Here is a 16,913-nt window from a genome sequence, read left to right as displayed (position 1 = left end):
TCCATTGGCGGTGAACTATCCGCTGTGTATACACTCGCATGATACTATATATTTGCGCGTTGCTTTTTGTATACTTCGCAAAGCGATGAGATGGTATTTTTTACGTTCTATGCCCTAGGAAAATTGACATTTCAAATATGAAAGACGACATAGGATTGGATGTTTGGTACTTTTAAATTGATTTTTTTAGTTAAATTGCATTCAAAATTCCGTGAACTTTCCATTTTCGTCTCAAATCACCTGCATTTGAATGTGGTATGGAACCAAACTCGCGTGCGGCGACGCCTTGCTAAAAGATGACAGATGCTATTTCAAAAACACCGTAGGGGATAGAATCTGTTGATATTCTCCATTCTATGAACAATCAGTGGCGGCTCGTCCTATAGGGCAACTGGGGCATTGCCCCACCTAAAATTCTGTTCAATAACAATTCTTCACCATTTATAGACGCACACCTATCTATATAAACCGACTTCACAGCGAAAATCGTATACTTCTTGTCCTTTCGCTTGTAAATGCCCATATATAGCGAAGTCTCTGCGAAAATCGAATTCTCTTCTGTGTTTTCGCTTTGCGAATGCCTAGCCGGGGCTTGCCCCGCTAGCGCTCATAACAACCTTTCACTGTCTATTCTCTCAAAGCCGCGCACAATAAAGAAACGGTGATTTACTCTCTCCTATTCATAAAATTACCGAGCAACCGGGGCACGATAGCTCTGTGCCCTTAAGGTGTGATGTAACAATCGTATCTATAGCTGAACTCTGTTGCCGTCATCTGCGTTTAGTCGACCTTTGCTGGTATAGGTCGATTTTAATGGGGTTTCACACCATGAAAACTCTTGAAACTTGTTCTGTCATGTCGTGATGGTGGTATTTAACACTGCCCCAAGTTTCAGGGTTTCTACTTAAAGTTTAGGGTAGTAATTCCGTTTCCGAAGTTGAGTGTGTGCTGATCCGTCATGTATCGCCAACAGATTTTACTCAAAAGCCGGTATTGGTATCCATTGGTTTTGACGATGTTCAATACCGAGATCGGTTATGACATTTGGCACGGAAAGTCTTAATGTTAGTATCGAACGCTGTACCAAGTTTTAAGTTTGTCACTGAACTGTGTTAGTGGTAATTTGGCTTCCTAATTCGAGTGAGTGCTGACTAGTCATTTATCGCTAACAGATTATACGCAAAGCCGGTATTGGTCTCTATTGATTTTAACGATGCTCCTTACCTAGATCCGTCATAAGCTTTTGCACGGTATGTCTTGATTTTAGTATCGAACGCTGTGCCAAGTCTCAAGGTTGACACTCAATGATTACGGCAGTAATTTCGTTATCAAGGTCGAGTGTGGTAAAGATGTGCTCCGATCTGACACTTTAGCCTACAACACATTGCGGATTTCACGCAAAAGCCGGTGTATCTGCGGTAACGTTAACAGAGATGATGATATCATTCTCAGTTTGCATTCAAATATTTACTTTGATATTATATTCTCCAATGTCAATTTCACCGTGAAATTGTGGCCTTCAAGCCATTTGCTTACAACCCCCTGTCAAGCGCGATAGTTATTTCGTTTTCGATGGCGGCTAACAGTTGATCACTTGATCAGCCTATTCCTCAGTAAATTTTACGCAAAATTCGGTGTTGGTCTGTTCGCATTAATTTTGACAGTGTACCATACCGAAAAGGGCCATGAGGCCACTTCTCGATAATGTCATGTAACAGTGTACCAAGTTTAAGGCTTTCATCCACGTATTTATTCGGTATTATATTTTCCAAAGGCGATTTCGCAGCAGACCTATAAGACAGTAATAAAAACGTATGTGTCGTGTTACAGTCTCCAGTTTCAAGGCCAAAATCTCTTATGCTGTAACGTCTACCGAGACCAAATTTCCGAGGCTGCTATTCTTAGTTCTATAGATTGATGTTTTGGATTCAATAGGACAGGCCCAACCTGTGAGATAACAATTGCGTATCTGTCCGAATTCGTTGACCTTTCCAATTAGGCTTACGCTATCTCTCGAGTTATAGTCATTTCCATTTCTGCAGATAATTAGTCAGGTCTAATGCGAACATGAACCGTGTTGAATCTTTGTTCCGTACGCCGTTTACGCAGTTACCACACTTCAAGTCACAGCTCACCAGCAGACCTCTCGTGGCACATACGTTAAAATCACTGTTGCCGGGAAATTCATGTTACCGTACCATCATTAAGTTACTTGTTTACGTTGGAAAACGCCATTGTGACGTCATCTTGATAAAAGTCGCTTGCAGCCCTTGCCCCACCACCCGATATTGTCACGAGCCGCCACTGTGAACAATGAACATCAATTTCGGATTTAACCTTGCTCTGGCCATATATCCCAACCAAGCTGCGCATAGACAGCCCGTTAATATTAGGAATAAGTGACATATACTTCGCCCAGACGAACTTAAAATTTTCGTATGTTCTGTTGTTATATTCAGTTGTTCTAGCATTTCTCAGCTTTTGACTGTATCAAATGCAATTTGGTATGTTGTACAACGGATAGATTAAGATTTGAAACCGTTTTATATAGGCTTGATATGACTTTGTTGGCACTCGCATACGCTATTCCAAAGCCAGTACCATGACTAAGACTGTAATCTAGGTCGTATCTACACCGCACCATAGCAAGACTATTTTGAATCCGAAATGGATCGCTTTCAATAAACCACTCCAAGAAGTGGTAAGGTGGTTTTGTTTCGGAGTGATTCGCTACTTTCGAGGGCCCCAAAAGCACGTTTACATCTTTGGTACTATAACTTAATTTATGGCACTGCGGAGCTCCTTGCATAACCGTCTCCAACAATGAAACCTGCCTAGAGTGTATGCGTCACGCCGACCGACTTGAAAATACCGTGCATTTCGCGAAACCATCAATAACACGCCTAGACGCGAACCATATATAGCTATTCTACATTAGACCTTATGCTTATTAATATTTTTGCGTGCTATGCGCGAGCCTGTGCGTTGCCCCTACCCTTATCTCAGCATATTGCTCAGTTTTCTCTTCACTGACATCGACCATCGCGTGTCGCTACCATTCAGCATATAACCTACCGTGTTTCCTTTTATCAAAACGTTGTCAACGAATTTGTGTACCTTGTGGCCGCGATGGCCGATTGCTTGCGTTCTTTTTCGTGACTTCAGAACATTATCTCCATTTAGAATTGATTAATTATTTTAATATCATATCGTTGGCGTTTCATTGTGGTCTTGTTTTATTCTGGTGTGTGTTTGATAGATAGGGATGGAATTGTGTTTAGTATAGTTGGCATTGGTATTAGTAGACTCACGTGAACCTTGCGTAACATATGTTCTTCATATGTTAATACTGACGTTATCAGGCTAGCCATTGTTGGCACTCAAGTGCAAGTAAACTATAGTGTGAATTCGCGGGTGGAAATCAAGCCGTCGGCAAGGGAATGGCGAGTCAAATACTCCAATCCCAGAGACATAGTGGACCTATAGTTTTCGTATATGACATTTTTGCGCCCACTGAAATGGCACATGAAAGCAGAACCCACTACGTCCCTTGGATATATTCCCATTAGAATTGGTCTGTGTGACTCGTTTTTCACACATTGGAATGAATATGAAAGCAATGTTTTGCAGCAGAAAATGCCGTTTATGTGATTTGAACATTAAACCTTATGGGTGAATCTTCGAAAAACAATAGTCGCTAACAGCGTACAAGTAATGTCGTAAATTGCTAATCAATTTCAAGTTGCGATTTTCACGGCAAAACCATTCGCGTATATGAAGGTAGCAAATCAAAGGTCTTACGATTATTCATGCAGGTATATTTTGAGGAATTACACTGAGACAAGGGTCCGTAGACATGTAAGTATGCGACATAATATAGCATGCGACATACGCGGGCGGGTAACATTTGGGGTTAGGACCGGGTATGATTTAGTTTATGGGTTAGGTTAACATTTGGGGTTCGGATATATATAAGTGTTGATTTCGGGGTTAGGATAAGTTTTGGGGATGTGAAACCACATGTTAAATGTCGCATTGTCGCATGCTGATCTGCGTTTTTCATCGTGTCGCTCATATGTCGGCAACCGGGACAAGGAGTCGAAGTGACTTCAGCTTTTTTTATTCTATTGACACAGCATTGGCGCTTTTCGCCTAAAAAGATGGTTTGCGGCACGACAGTAACTTGCGTAGTCTTTGCTTTTCGTCGTCTTCTTCCGAACGACGTCTCAAACTCGCGCTCTTTCACCATCGGGCTCCCTCGCTTTTCATGTGCCCGGATCTTCGTCCCTGCTGACGATGTTTGGCTTTCACCATCACACTAGGCTCTTCATTCGCTGCAGTCGCTGTGCGGATCCCAGTTAAACTTCCGACAATTGTTAGTTAGGCAGAATTGAGTTTCGAACCCGCATACATAAGAGTGGCGGCGATGGCGGCTCAACCAACTGCACCACTCGCTTCCCCAAATCGACGTGACGAACGCTATATCAATCTGTCGCCGTCATGCTACTTTTCACTCGACAATATATAAAACAAAGTAGCGCAAAACGATAGCAATATGTGTCAGCAGTGAAAGCTGAAAAACTTCGTTTCTGATCACCTCTGCCTTTTCATTTACTAATTCAAGCCATGATTTCCGTCAGCTGATCAATGATCATGCCTGTTGCAAGTGCGGCAGTAAAATTCAATTCTTTAATCTCGAGAAGGGATGTTTTTGGCTAAGAACTACACGGATCGTATGACAGTAGGAGCAACGTTGCTCTGGATTAACTGGAAACATTCAGATCTGTGAAACCCTGCCAGACTGCAAATGTGCCGCTATTACAGCCATGCTGAAACCGTGCAATGAGAGATATGGTAGACAAGGAAGCATCTTTACTTAATTCTATTTGGTCCAGAAAGGATGGCCATCCGATTCAGAAGCCGGCGCAAGATCGAAATATTATCGATTTTAGACATAGCTGTGTGCGAAGTTTGAAATTGCTCCGACCCTGTAATTTGACCAGGATATTACAAGGAGTATGCCTACAGCAACACGGTTTTCACACAAGAGCCGTGTGAGTTTGCGTCGACACCAGCATTAGATTATTAGCTAAGCTCAGATTAAAGCAACCCGAGACACAAAATAACCACAACGGCAAAAATTGCTATACTTAATCTGAATACATTGCATAGTTTTCCGTGAAGAGGTGTGGATTATCCCGAGTAACAATCCCTGAATCGGCTCGGCATGAACAGTATCCGAACATATCCTGTGCATCAAACATTGTTAGAGCGGGTTCGGTTCCGTTCCGCATCAGATGTTGTCGAATGGGACGGCATACCCGTTAGAGCAGGGGTGGGCAAACTACCGCTCGCGGGTCGCATATGGCCCGCAACACCATTTTGTGCGGCTCGCGGAAGGCTCAAGAAACGTATTAAAAATAGCGATAAAAGAGTACTAAAAATCGAATTTATGCAGGACGCGATTAAACTTTTTCTTATCATATTTCACCACGACAATTATACGGTATATTCTTACTACAGTATATTTTTCTTTCATTGCTGACGCGATAGCCCGATTTCAAGGCCCACGCATTTTAGAAGGTTTCAACAAGTCCAAAACGGGAATAACTCTCGGATCACGAGTGTAATTTTATATTGACAACTCCAGCAAGTTTATCAATTTTAGTTCTGTACTTGAAAAACCGATTCGCGCGTGTGCTTGGTCGATCCGTTCTCCGTATGTGCAGAAGTATTTATATTCATAAATATACATATATTAGTGGGAGCGTATTTGAAGCGAACATGGTTATAACACTGTCATCATTGTGTGTACTAGAGTTGAACCAAAACTAGAATCAGCCAATCAATGAACAGATCACTGATCATCATCAAACGTGCATTCCAGAGCAGGTAACTGGTAACGGGGACAATCATTGTTAAGACTGAGGAAAGCTACTATATTACGAATGCGAGCCATCCTATATCATTCGAGCAGAGTTGAAAAATGTGGGTGGAACTGGATTGAATTGGAAACTGAACAGTGAACAAAATGACTTGGACTCGGACTTGAGTCAAAACACTATGACTCGGACTCGACCTTCTATTATCTGACTTTGACTTGGACCTGAGTCGGTGGTAAATTGAAAATGTTTCGACTTAACTATATAAAATTGAGATTGATTTGTGACTCAAAACGTTGTATCTTGGATGCAACGTGGTCCCCATCCACTTTCCAATTTGAAAAGGCTCCGTGTCCCATCTCTAAATTCATAAGCTGAGTACGTCGGTAGGTCGGCCCCTTCCCCTAGACCAGTGGTTCTTGAACCTTTTGTTCTACAGCGCCCCTTTCAAAAGTTGCTTGGGTCTGGCACCCCCCTCCCATTTTAAGGACTGAGTAAAATAAAACAATTGATCAGTGGCCGAATCCGGTTCCGGGTCGGAACTTCACTATTAGACCACTCGACTATAATTAACGGTATAATTGTATGTGCTATTTCCGTGATCAAATTCAGGCTGTTACAACAACCATCGGGTAAGGCCTACGGGCTCACGGCATTTGGGTCGAGATTGATGTAAAATCCCGAATTCTCCTCTGCGATTGGCAATACGGGGACGATTACTGTATTGGGTTTTGTTTTATTGCTTTGTGGGACTACTATATCAACTGAGAATGTGGTAGAGATTTGCTTACAATAAATTTAACAGGAACGGTGGTAACAATACTAAGCAGTAGGGGAGATCCGGGACAAATGTAACAATCGACCTCACCGCTAGTAGGATGAAGAAATCGCCTTCATATTTTAAGTGCACATGCGGTAGTTATTTATTCTAATATACCTGAAGTTACGTTGAGCTACGACGCGAAACCCCGGAATAATTTCAGAAATACGAAATTTTAGACCCTTGAGTAAATATTTTCTGATCTGGAATAATTTGTTCTGACGAAAAAAACCTCAAGTGGTTACAATGCAATATATGTAGCTGGAACAATGTTACCATAGTCTACCGTGATGATAGGGAAACTAGGACCCGCGTCGCCGGGAAGGCACCATCCTGAGACATTAATCATGGTCGAGCGTGTCAGGAGCAATCGTAACACTCTGTTACTTTTGCCCCGTTACAATATCTTTTCAATGCTGAATATATGTGTTCAGTGAACACTGTTCATACGTTGGTATAACCAATTATCTACTGCAGATGAATCTTCCAACAGCCAGAAGTTAAATACCAGAACAGGCTCTACCTGGTCATACCAATTCTACCATAATACTCTGTCGGAACGGCCATACAGAAGTGGTGATGTGAATCTTAGGGTCGGGTTATTTCCGTGATTCTACTACCCTATCTCGTGTTGATCGACTTTTGTTGTGACTTGCCCATATCTGAATCCGCATCCCCTGACTTTGAGCATGGCCCACTTAGATTTTGTCATCTGGTGTGAACAATTTATTTTAAGTTTGTACGGAGCAGAAGAATACCATAAGCTTTGATGCTACAGAATGTTGTGTCCTCGTTTTGCTACACTATCATCGGCCCATTCAACTAGGATATTTTAGCCAGGTCGGTTTCGCACCTTCGCAGATGACCGAATGCCCAACCCATTATGCACGCTGAACTGCAGCACCCTGTTAGAAAAGTCGGAATATATGTAGGGAGATGATGGAATGAATGTGTTTCTGGTACACTTTGAGCTCATGCAGAAGGCACGAAGGCGTAGCCTGGAAGCGCGCAAACTTCTCTTTTTTAGTTTAATTCAACAGTACAATTTGTGCTCCCATTATTGTTGTTCATTTCGTTTGTTTTTAGTTATAAATAACACTGTTACAATTGCCCCGCATGGGCGTTACAATTGCCCCGGGGTATACGGGGCGATTGTAACATTTGAGCGACGATTTCCCGACCCAAAATTTCCATGATTGATTATTGATTGAGTTCCATTTTATTTTTTATATCAACTATCGAGTTGTGGGCTTCTTTATATAAAAGTTTGGAAATTAAATATCCACGAGAAAAACACGTAATGTTCGAAAATACAAAAACTGTTACAATTGTCCCCGGTCTCCCCTACCATCCTTCATGACACGATGACGAAATATTTCGAGGATTTCATTTTGTAGCTCTCAAATACAAGTATATTTAGTTAATCACTTCGGTCAAAACGCTTCAAAATACCTTTAATGTACAAAGGGCATCACTTTCAAAAGTTGTACAGTACATTGCCTTTTCGATATCGACACACAGCAGGATACAACCTCTAGTTCGACGCATTTTGTGGAAAATAACCCGAGCTATCAGTAGAAGTCTCAATTTATTAATATTTGCATCATTTCAAAGCATCACTAAACTGCGATACAATGAAAAGATAGGAAAGTCTCGAAACGACTTGGAGTAGCTAGCACAGTGTTTCCCAAACGGTGGGGAATTCCCCACTGGTGGGAATTTCGGGATTTCTGGTGGGGAATAGACTCATTTTTGGAAAAATATTTACAGTAATAATCTTTTGAAATGTCCTTTTGAAATGTCGATAGTATCTCTAATATTTTTCAGCTCATTTGCAAGTCAACAATTCGTTTTATTATCAGGGCCTCCAATCAGCGAGTATCGCCTGGGTAGCGGCACGTGGTCTCCAGCATATGGTGTTATTCATTGGTACATGAAATGGAGCGGTTGAAATATCCTGATTCGTTTTAATAGGAGCTGATATTGCTGAATATGTATTCAAGGGAGATCGCGGACGCGATAATTAATAGCACATTGCCACATTCGGATTCCCTACAAATTAGGTTACATATTTATTTATTTTCGAGGTCTTGTAGTATCGTGCGAAACTATAGTTTACGGGGCTCCATACTATTACCGAGAATGCTATTACAAAGATGGACATTACCGAGAATGCTATTACCGAGAATGGACATTATCGAGAACAGACATTACCGAGAATGGCCAATGCCAAGAATCTAACGGACGAAATTCTAACGAAATTTATACCTGAGAATCGATACCGAATGTGGCAACACCGTGATGCACACACACGACCTGTTCATATGCAAAACATGTCTGCATTGCATATAATGCATTCTCGGTTGTGTCCATTCTCGGTAATGTCCATTATCGGTATTGTCCATTCTCGGTAACGTTCATTCTCGGTATTGTCCTTCTCGGTAATAGCATTCTCGGTAATAGCATTCTCGATATTGACCGGACACCAGTTTACGGTGGCTTATATATATCACACGCATGACGGACGCGCGTTTACGGTTACCAGTTCACTGCTGTGTTAATTTAAATGTGTGCTTGCTTATCCATTCCGGGGATCTTAACAATCACCAACAGCACGTATTTATTAAGCAAAGTCTTGGCAAATTTTATAGGAGGTAGCATTTTTAAAGGGTGGGAGATTTCAGGTGGGGAATGATGGCTCGAAATAATTCAGAAGTGGGGAATTCAGAAAAAAGGTTGGGAACCACTGAGCCAGCATGACGAGATTGTTTTAACGGGGAATTGACAATCCAAAAGTAGGCCAAATTCATTTTAAACGAAAATAATTTTTTCGGTTTGTGATCATCATCATTATAAGCACATCCCTTCGGTTCGACTTATGTATAACCTGCATGTTACAATGGTTTAAAATTCGACAATGTCGACGTTTCTTATCAACTCATGACAAAATAGCGTAATGGTGAAGAGTCCTATTTCTTGATCGGGATCAATCCCAGGTCGGGTCAGACCAAAGTCCAGATTAGTAACACTGGTATCCATTCCTTCATCGCTTGGCGCTCATCATTACTGGGACAGCATGCTGGAGTGGTGCGAGACTTAGAAAGCCTTTCAAGGCTATAACTGTACCGACTTGTTATTTATAAGAAATATCATTATTTTCGACCTGCGTCCTTATTTTGTCTTATTTTCAGCAACTACAGAACTTCGTTTACCTCTTGTATCTGTGTGATATCATGTTTTTAAAATATGCTTTTGCGTCGACATTCTATGAAAGGGTTACCATATTTCGGAATCGGGAAAGAGGGGACACTTTTTCAAAATTTTCAAACTTGGAATACCGGAGAAAAATCCTGAAAAAATGGTAATTTTTCCCACTTCGCGGTGGTGGGAAACTTGTTCAACTTTCTCGCTAATCTACCAAAATACAGTAAATTCTATCTCATTATCAGTTGGTTGACTCGAAAAAAAGGTCATCGCTTTCGTTCGAATCACGAATTTCCTATTTATGCCCATTCTCACTACAATCTGTCCACTATATTAGCTCTAAAACGTGTAAAGGAAGACGAATTGTCAAAAACGAGGACATTTAGGCATCCTCGGTGGACATTTTCAATAACCTGGTAACCCTATTCTATGACATCATAAATGAAAGGAACACCCGTGGCGTACGTACCAGTGGCGGCTGGTGACAATATCGGGTGGTGGGGCAAGGGCTGCAAGCGACTTTTATCAAGATGACGTCACAATGGCGTTTTCCAACGTAAACAAGTAACTTAATGATGGTACGGTAACATGAATTTCCCGGCAACAGTGATTTTAACGTATGTGCCACGAGAGGTCTGCTGGTGAGCTGTGACTTGAAGTGTGGTAACTGCGTAAACGGCGTACGGAACAAAGATTCAACACGGTTCATGTTCGCATTAGACCTGACTAATTATCTGCAGAAATGGAAATGACTATAACTCGAGAGATAGCGTAAGCCTAATTGGAAAGGTCAACGAATTCGGACAGATACGCAATTGTTATCTCACAGGTTGGGCCTGTCCTATTGAATCCAAAACATCAATCTATAGAACTAAGAATAGCAGCCTCGGAAATTTGGTCTCGGTAGACGTTACAGCATAAGAGATTTTGGCCTTGAAACTGGAGACTGTAACACGACACATACGTTTTTATTACTGTCTTATAGGTCTGCTGCGAAATCGCCTTTGGAAAATATAATACCGAATAAATACGTGGATGAAAGCCTTAAAGTTGGTACACTGTTACATGACATTATCGAGAAGTGGCCTCATGGCCCTTTTCGGTATGGTACACTGTCAAAATTAATGCGAACAGACCAACACCGAATTTTGCGTAAAATTTACTGAGGAATAGGCTGATCAAGTGATCAACTGTTAGCCGCCATCGAAAACGAAATAACTATCGCGCTTGACAGGGGGTTGTAAGCAAATGGCTTGAAGGCCACAATTTCACGGTGAAATTGACATTGGAGAATATAATATCAAAGTAAATATTTGAATGCAAACTGAGAATGATATCATCATCTCTGTTAACGTTACCGCAGATACACCGGCTTTTGCGTGAAATCCGCAATGTGTTGTAGGCTAAAGTGTCAGATCGGAGCACATCTTTACCACACTCGACCTTGATAACGAAATTACTGCCGTAATCATTGAGTGTCAACCTTGAGACTTGGCACAGCGTTCGATACTAAAATCAAGACATACCGTGCAAAAGCTTATGACGGATCTAGGTAAGGAGCATCGTTAAAATCAATAGAGACCAATACCGGCTTTGCGTATAATCTGTTAGCGATAAATGACTAGTCAGCACTCACTCGAATTAGGAAGCCAAATTACCACTAACACAGTTCAGTGACAAACTTAAAACTTGGTACAGCGTTCGATACTAACATTAAGACTTTCCGTGCCAAATGTCATAACCGATCTCGGTATTGAACATCGTCAAAACCAATGGATACCAATACCGGCTTTTGAGTAAAATCTGTTGGCGATACATGACGGATCAGCACACACTCAACTTCGGAAACGGAATTACTACCCTAAACTTTAAGTAGAAACCCTGAAACTTGGGGCAGTGTTAAATACCACCATCACGACATGACAGAACAAGTTTCAAGAGTTTTCATGGTGTGAAACCCCATTAAAATCGACCTATACCAGCAAAGGTCGACTAAACGCAGATGACGGCAACAGAGTTCAGCTATAGATACGATTGTTACATCACACCTTAAGGGCACAAAGCTATCGTGCCCCGGTTGCTCGGTAATTTTATGAATAGGAGAGAGTAAATCACCGTTTCTTTATTGTGCGCGGCTTTGAGAGAATAGACAGTGAAAGGTTGTTATGAGCGCTAGCGGGGCAAGCCCCGGCTAGGCATTCGCAAAGCGAAAACACAGAAGAGAATTCGATTTTCGCAGAGACTTCGCTATATATGGGCATTTACAAGCGAAAGGACAAGAAGTATACGATTTTCGCTGTGAAGTCGGTTTATATAGATAGGTGTGCGTCTATAAATGGTGAAGAATTGTTATTGAACAGAATTTTAGGTGGGGCAATGCCCCAGTTGCCCTATAGGACGAGCCGCCACTGGTACGTACACACCACAGGATTTGAATTTTAAGTGGTGAGATAGCTAGACTGCTAGAGCAGTGAGTGGTATAGCAGTTTCGGCTGTACCATAAGCTATCGGAGCGGACGTCATTTTAGCAGTAAATAGCAGTACCAGGTACCAGTCGAGTCAAAACAAGTCAATCGGTTTTCGAAAGTGACTGGAGCTAAGTCAAGTCACTCGATTTTTGTTGGTGACTAGAGTCAAGTCTAGTCAATTCAAGTCAACTCACGAGTCAAGTCACAATTCAAGTCAAGTTGCCTTTTCGAAGTATGAGGCATGATTGCGTCATTGTGTTTTGTTAGCTATCTGAAATACAGATTGAGTGGCCATCGATTCTGAGCCGATGAACGAATATAGAGGTAAATATACAGTTGTACTGCATCGCTGCATCGCTCACATATACGTAGAGCTGCTAAACTACGTTCACAAGTGATAGCATAGCCTCAGTTTATAGTTACCGCCAAAATAGAGAGTTGAGAAAAGAATTGATAAGATGCAACACATAACCGATTTACAAATTGATTTGATACAATTCGAGCCTGCTCCAATCGTTGAGGACTATATAAACCAGGGCTGGCCAACCTTTTTGGCCAAAGGGCCACATTCGATTGACGAACTATTACGCGGGCCACTAGCCGCGCCAAGCGCGAAAATTTTTCGAAGTTCATACGTCAATAATATTGTCACTTGACTATATTGCGGGCCTGCTGTATATCGCTGGGCGCAGTTTGCAAGGACTGGTTCATCGCTTGGACCTATCGATATCGAAAGCTTCGACCAACAATCCAACATGCATCAATCATTTTGTGCCTAGGTTTCATCGTCGACGGTCTTTCTGCTAGCGCTAGCGCAAACGCAAGGTCGCATATGTTAAACAACACTTTGTCTCGTAATCGCGAATATAATTAGACTCAATCTGATACATTAGGCGTTCTTTCATTTTCACAAAGGGGTAACAATATTTAAAGCAAGAAACCGAGTGACAACATGTTGCGCGAAACGTGAAGAAAATTTTTACTTTTGTTTAATCCAACTCAAATTATTCTACTTTATTGTAGTGTACGAAGATCTACCAAAATGTGACTGACTCTTGGACCTGCCAATGCGTCACAACTGATATTTTGGCATCACATCTCAAGTGTTGCAGCCAGAATAATCAAATTTTTGATTGGCCTTGCAAGTTCACAATCGGTGCAAAACATTTGGTATTGTATTACTGATTTCGGAACTGACCTCACGGGCCACTCAAAACCTTCTCGCGGGCCACGGGTTGGCCGGCCCTGATATAAACTATACTCGAATTAGATTTCAATAAAACAAGAGATTTGGTTAAGGCAAGACCAGGGAACAGAAATAGACGTTTTGTTATTAAATTACTTTACTATACCAGTTTACGACAACGTAGGCTGTAAGCTTCGGTCACGTCATTTGCGGCCAATTTATTTGTGAGAGAACAATGGAGGCTCAGTAAAACGCACGATCATTGAATGATTGGTTGCTCTCACGGATTACATAAGCGTTTCGCGAACAATACGACCATATGCAAGATGCAGTGATTTTTATAGACACCGATTACTTGATGACTTGAAAGTAACTCGTGGATTTTACTCCGAGTCACGAGTCAATCCGCAATTCTGAAACGCCAAGTAAAGTAAAGTCATTTTAGCAAAGTGACTCGAGTCAAGTCATACGAAAAAGGTAACTCGAGTCTGACTCCAGTCAAGTCATGACTCGAGTCATCCCAACACTGAAAAGTAGTAAAGCTATAAATCTTTGATAAATTTATCTAAACTGTATTGCACATATATAGTTTTGGCTACTAATAAGGCTACATCTGATTAAAATGAGGAAACATAAAAAACGTTTTTCGTGACGTTTTTTTGAACGAATTCAAAGGTATGAAACGCAGCTTGAAGGGCGAGTGTTCTACACATATCAATATTTGAAGGGCTTCTTGGAGTTACAGAAGTTCAATATACAATTGAATAGTATATTCATATTGAAATGAACCCGAATATTTCCGGCTGACACTCGTAAGGGGTAATCGTCAGCAACTAGTCGAGAATTGGAAAGAACATTGTATATCAATATCTGCAATGGTGAGATTAACCGAGAGGCCATAGGAAAGACTGCTATTTCAAATCACATTAATACCAAAAAACACAAAAAGCCAGTCGTTGAATATTTTTCACAAGTCGATCAGCACCAACCACCAGCACAGACTATAAGACAGCCGCTGCTGAGGGTACTTGGGTACCATTCCATACTGCCAAACACCAGGAATTTCAGCAATCATTCCTCACCGACGATTGCACATCGCAATTGTTCAAGGCAATATTCCTCGACTCCGACATCGCAAAGAAGTGTGCTTCGGCCAGGACCAAGACCAAAAGCATTGCTACTGGAGTTCTAGCGCCATACGCTCAAAAAATGATTTTGTCTGAACTTGGTGTACAGCCTTTTCCCATCTCGGCTGACGCCTCTAATCACAAGGTGAAGCTATTTCATCTAGTCATCAGATTCGTCAACGCCAATGTTGTAGAGCGCGTGCTTGTTCTTGACCTACGATCGATGCCAGGCGAGACCTCGGCACAGATCACGTACTCTATTCTCTCCACTCATCTATTCAAGAGATTACAGTGGCGGCTCGTGACAATATCGGGTGGTGGGGCAAGGGCTGCAAGCGACTTTTATCAAGATGACGTCACAATGGCGTTTTCCAACGTAAACAAGTAACTTAATGATGGTACGGTAACATGAATTTCCCGGCAACAGTGATTTTAACGTATGTGCCACGAGAGGTCTGCTGGTGAGCTGTGACTTGAAGTGTGGTAACTGCGTAAACGGCGTACGGAACAAAGATTCAACACGGTTCATGTTCGCATTAGACCTGACTAATTATCTGCAGAAATGGAAATGACTATAACTCGAGAGATAGCGTAAGCCTAATTGGAAAGGTCAACGAATTCGGACAGATACGCAATTGTTATCTCACAGGTTGGGCCTGTCCTATTGAATCCAAAACATCAATCTATAGAACTAAGAATAGCAGCCTCGGAAATTTGGTCTCGGTAGACGTTACAGCATAAGAGATTTTGGCCTTGAAACTGGAGACTGTAACACGACACATACGTTTTTATTACTGTCTTATAGGTCTGCTGCGAAATCGCCTTTGGAAAATATAATACCGAATAAATACGTGGATGAAAGCCTTAAACTTGGTACACTGTTACATGACATTATCGAGAAGTGGCCTCATGGCCCTTTTCGGTATGGTACACTGTCAAAATTAATGCGAACAGACCAACACCGAATTTTGCGTAAAATTTACTGAGGAATAGGCTGATCAAGTGATCAACTGTTAGCCGCCATCGAAAACGAAATAACTATCGCGCTTGACAGGGGGTTGTAAGCAAATGGCTTGAAAATTTCACGGTGAAATTGACATTGGAGAATATAATATCAAAGTAAATATTTGAATGCAAACTGAGAATGATATCATCATCTCTGTTAACGTTACCGCAGATACACCGGCTTTTGCGTGAAATCCGCAATGTGTTGTAGGCTAAAGTGTCAGATCGGAGCACATCTTTACCACACTCGACCTTGATAACGAAATTACTGCCGTAATCATTGAGTGTCAACCTTGAGACTTGGCACAGCGTTCGATACTAAAATCAAGACATACCGTGCAAAAGCTTATGACGGATCTAGGTAAGGAGCATCGTTAAAATCAATAGAGACCAATACCGGCTTTGCGTATAATCTGTTAGCGATAAATGACTAGTCAGCTCTCACTCGAATTAGGAAGCCAAATTACCACTAACACAGTTCAGTGACAAACTTAAAACTTGGTACAGCGTTCGATACTAACATTAATGCCCGTATTACGAAACGAATGTAACACTCGAATTAAGGATAATTTGCGGAGTTATCCTCTGTTTCGTATTAAAATAGTGTTTTTGTAAGACGGGCATTACTTGCGGTCACACATCGCCGACTTTCGTAATACCGAGCGGAACCTGAGCCGCGATGGTATTATGAAATCAATTTCTGCGCTTTGTGAGACCCAGATACTGTTAAAATGCAAGTCTCCGAAATCGGGGAATAATCTATCATTGTCTGGGTTCCCGATAGATGCATTGGACGACTGCTGACGATAACATGGATTTTTTGGAGTTTATGAGGTTTAGTGAGGGGGAATATGATGGCGAAGCTGTTGAACGAGTGCCAAAATGTCGACTGGCGGATTTGCAGAACCCGATGGAGAAGAACACAGATGCGGAATTTAGACAACGGTATCGCTTTACAAAACAAGGTCTTCATGACTTTATTGCAGTCATTCAGAATGACTTCAGGCATTCTAGAAAAGGTGTTGCTCTACCAATACTGCATAAGATGCTCATATTCCTACGCTTCACAAGCAGTGGGTCATTCCAATTGCTTTCTGCTGATTTGGAAGGTATTTCGCAGCCGACTGTATCTAATGTGATCAAAGAGGTAATGAATTGACCGTGATTGATTGTTTGTTCTTTTGCAAATCCAGTACTTTTTTCACAGGTTTCGGCCGTCAT

At 41.6% G+C, this 16,913-nt stretch overlaps 1 protein-coding gene across 2 annotated transcripts in view; it reads right to left on the bottom strand.

The window, feature by feature from the left end:
• Positions 1-16,913, bottom strand: part of LOC145451556 (KH domain-containing RNA-binding protein QKI-like) — a 256,270-nt gene that overhangs the window by 84,543 nt on the left and 154,814 nt on the right. The window lies entirely within an intron of this gene.

This window comes from Botryllus schlosseri, chromosome 12 (assembly GCF_051294905.1).
Source record: "Botryllus schlosseri isolate E-star chromosome 12, Bs_hap1, whole genome shotgun sequence".
Taxonomy (NCBI): domain Eukaryota; kingdom Metazoa; phylum Chordata; class Ascidiacea; order Stolidobranchia; family Styelidae; genus Botryllus; species Botryllus schlosseri.
This window is presented reverse-complemented; position numbering and strand designations above follow the sequence as displayed.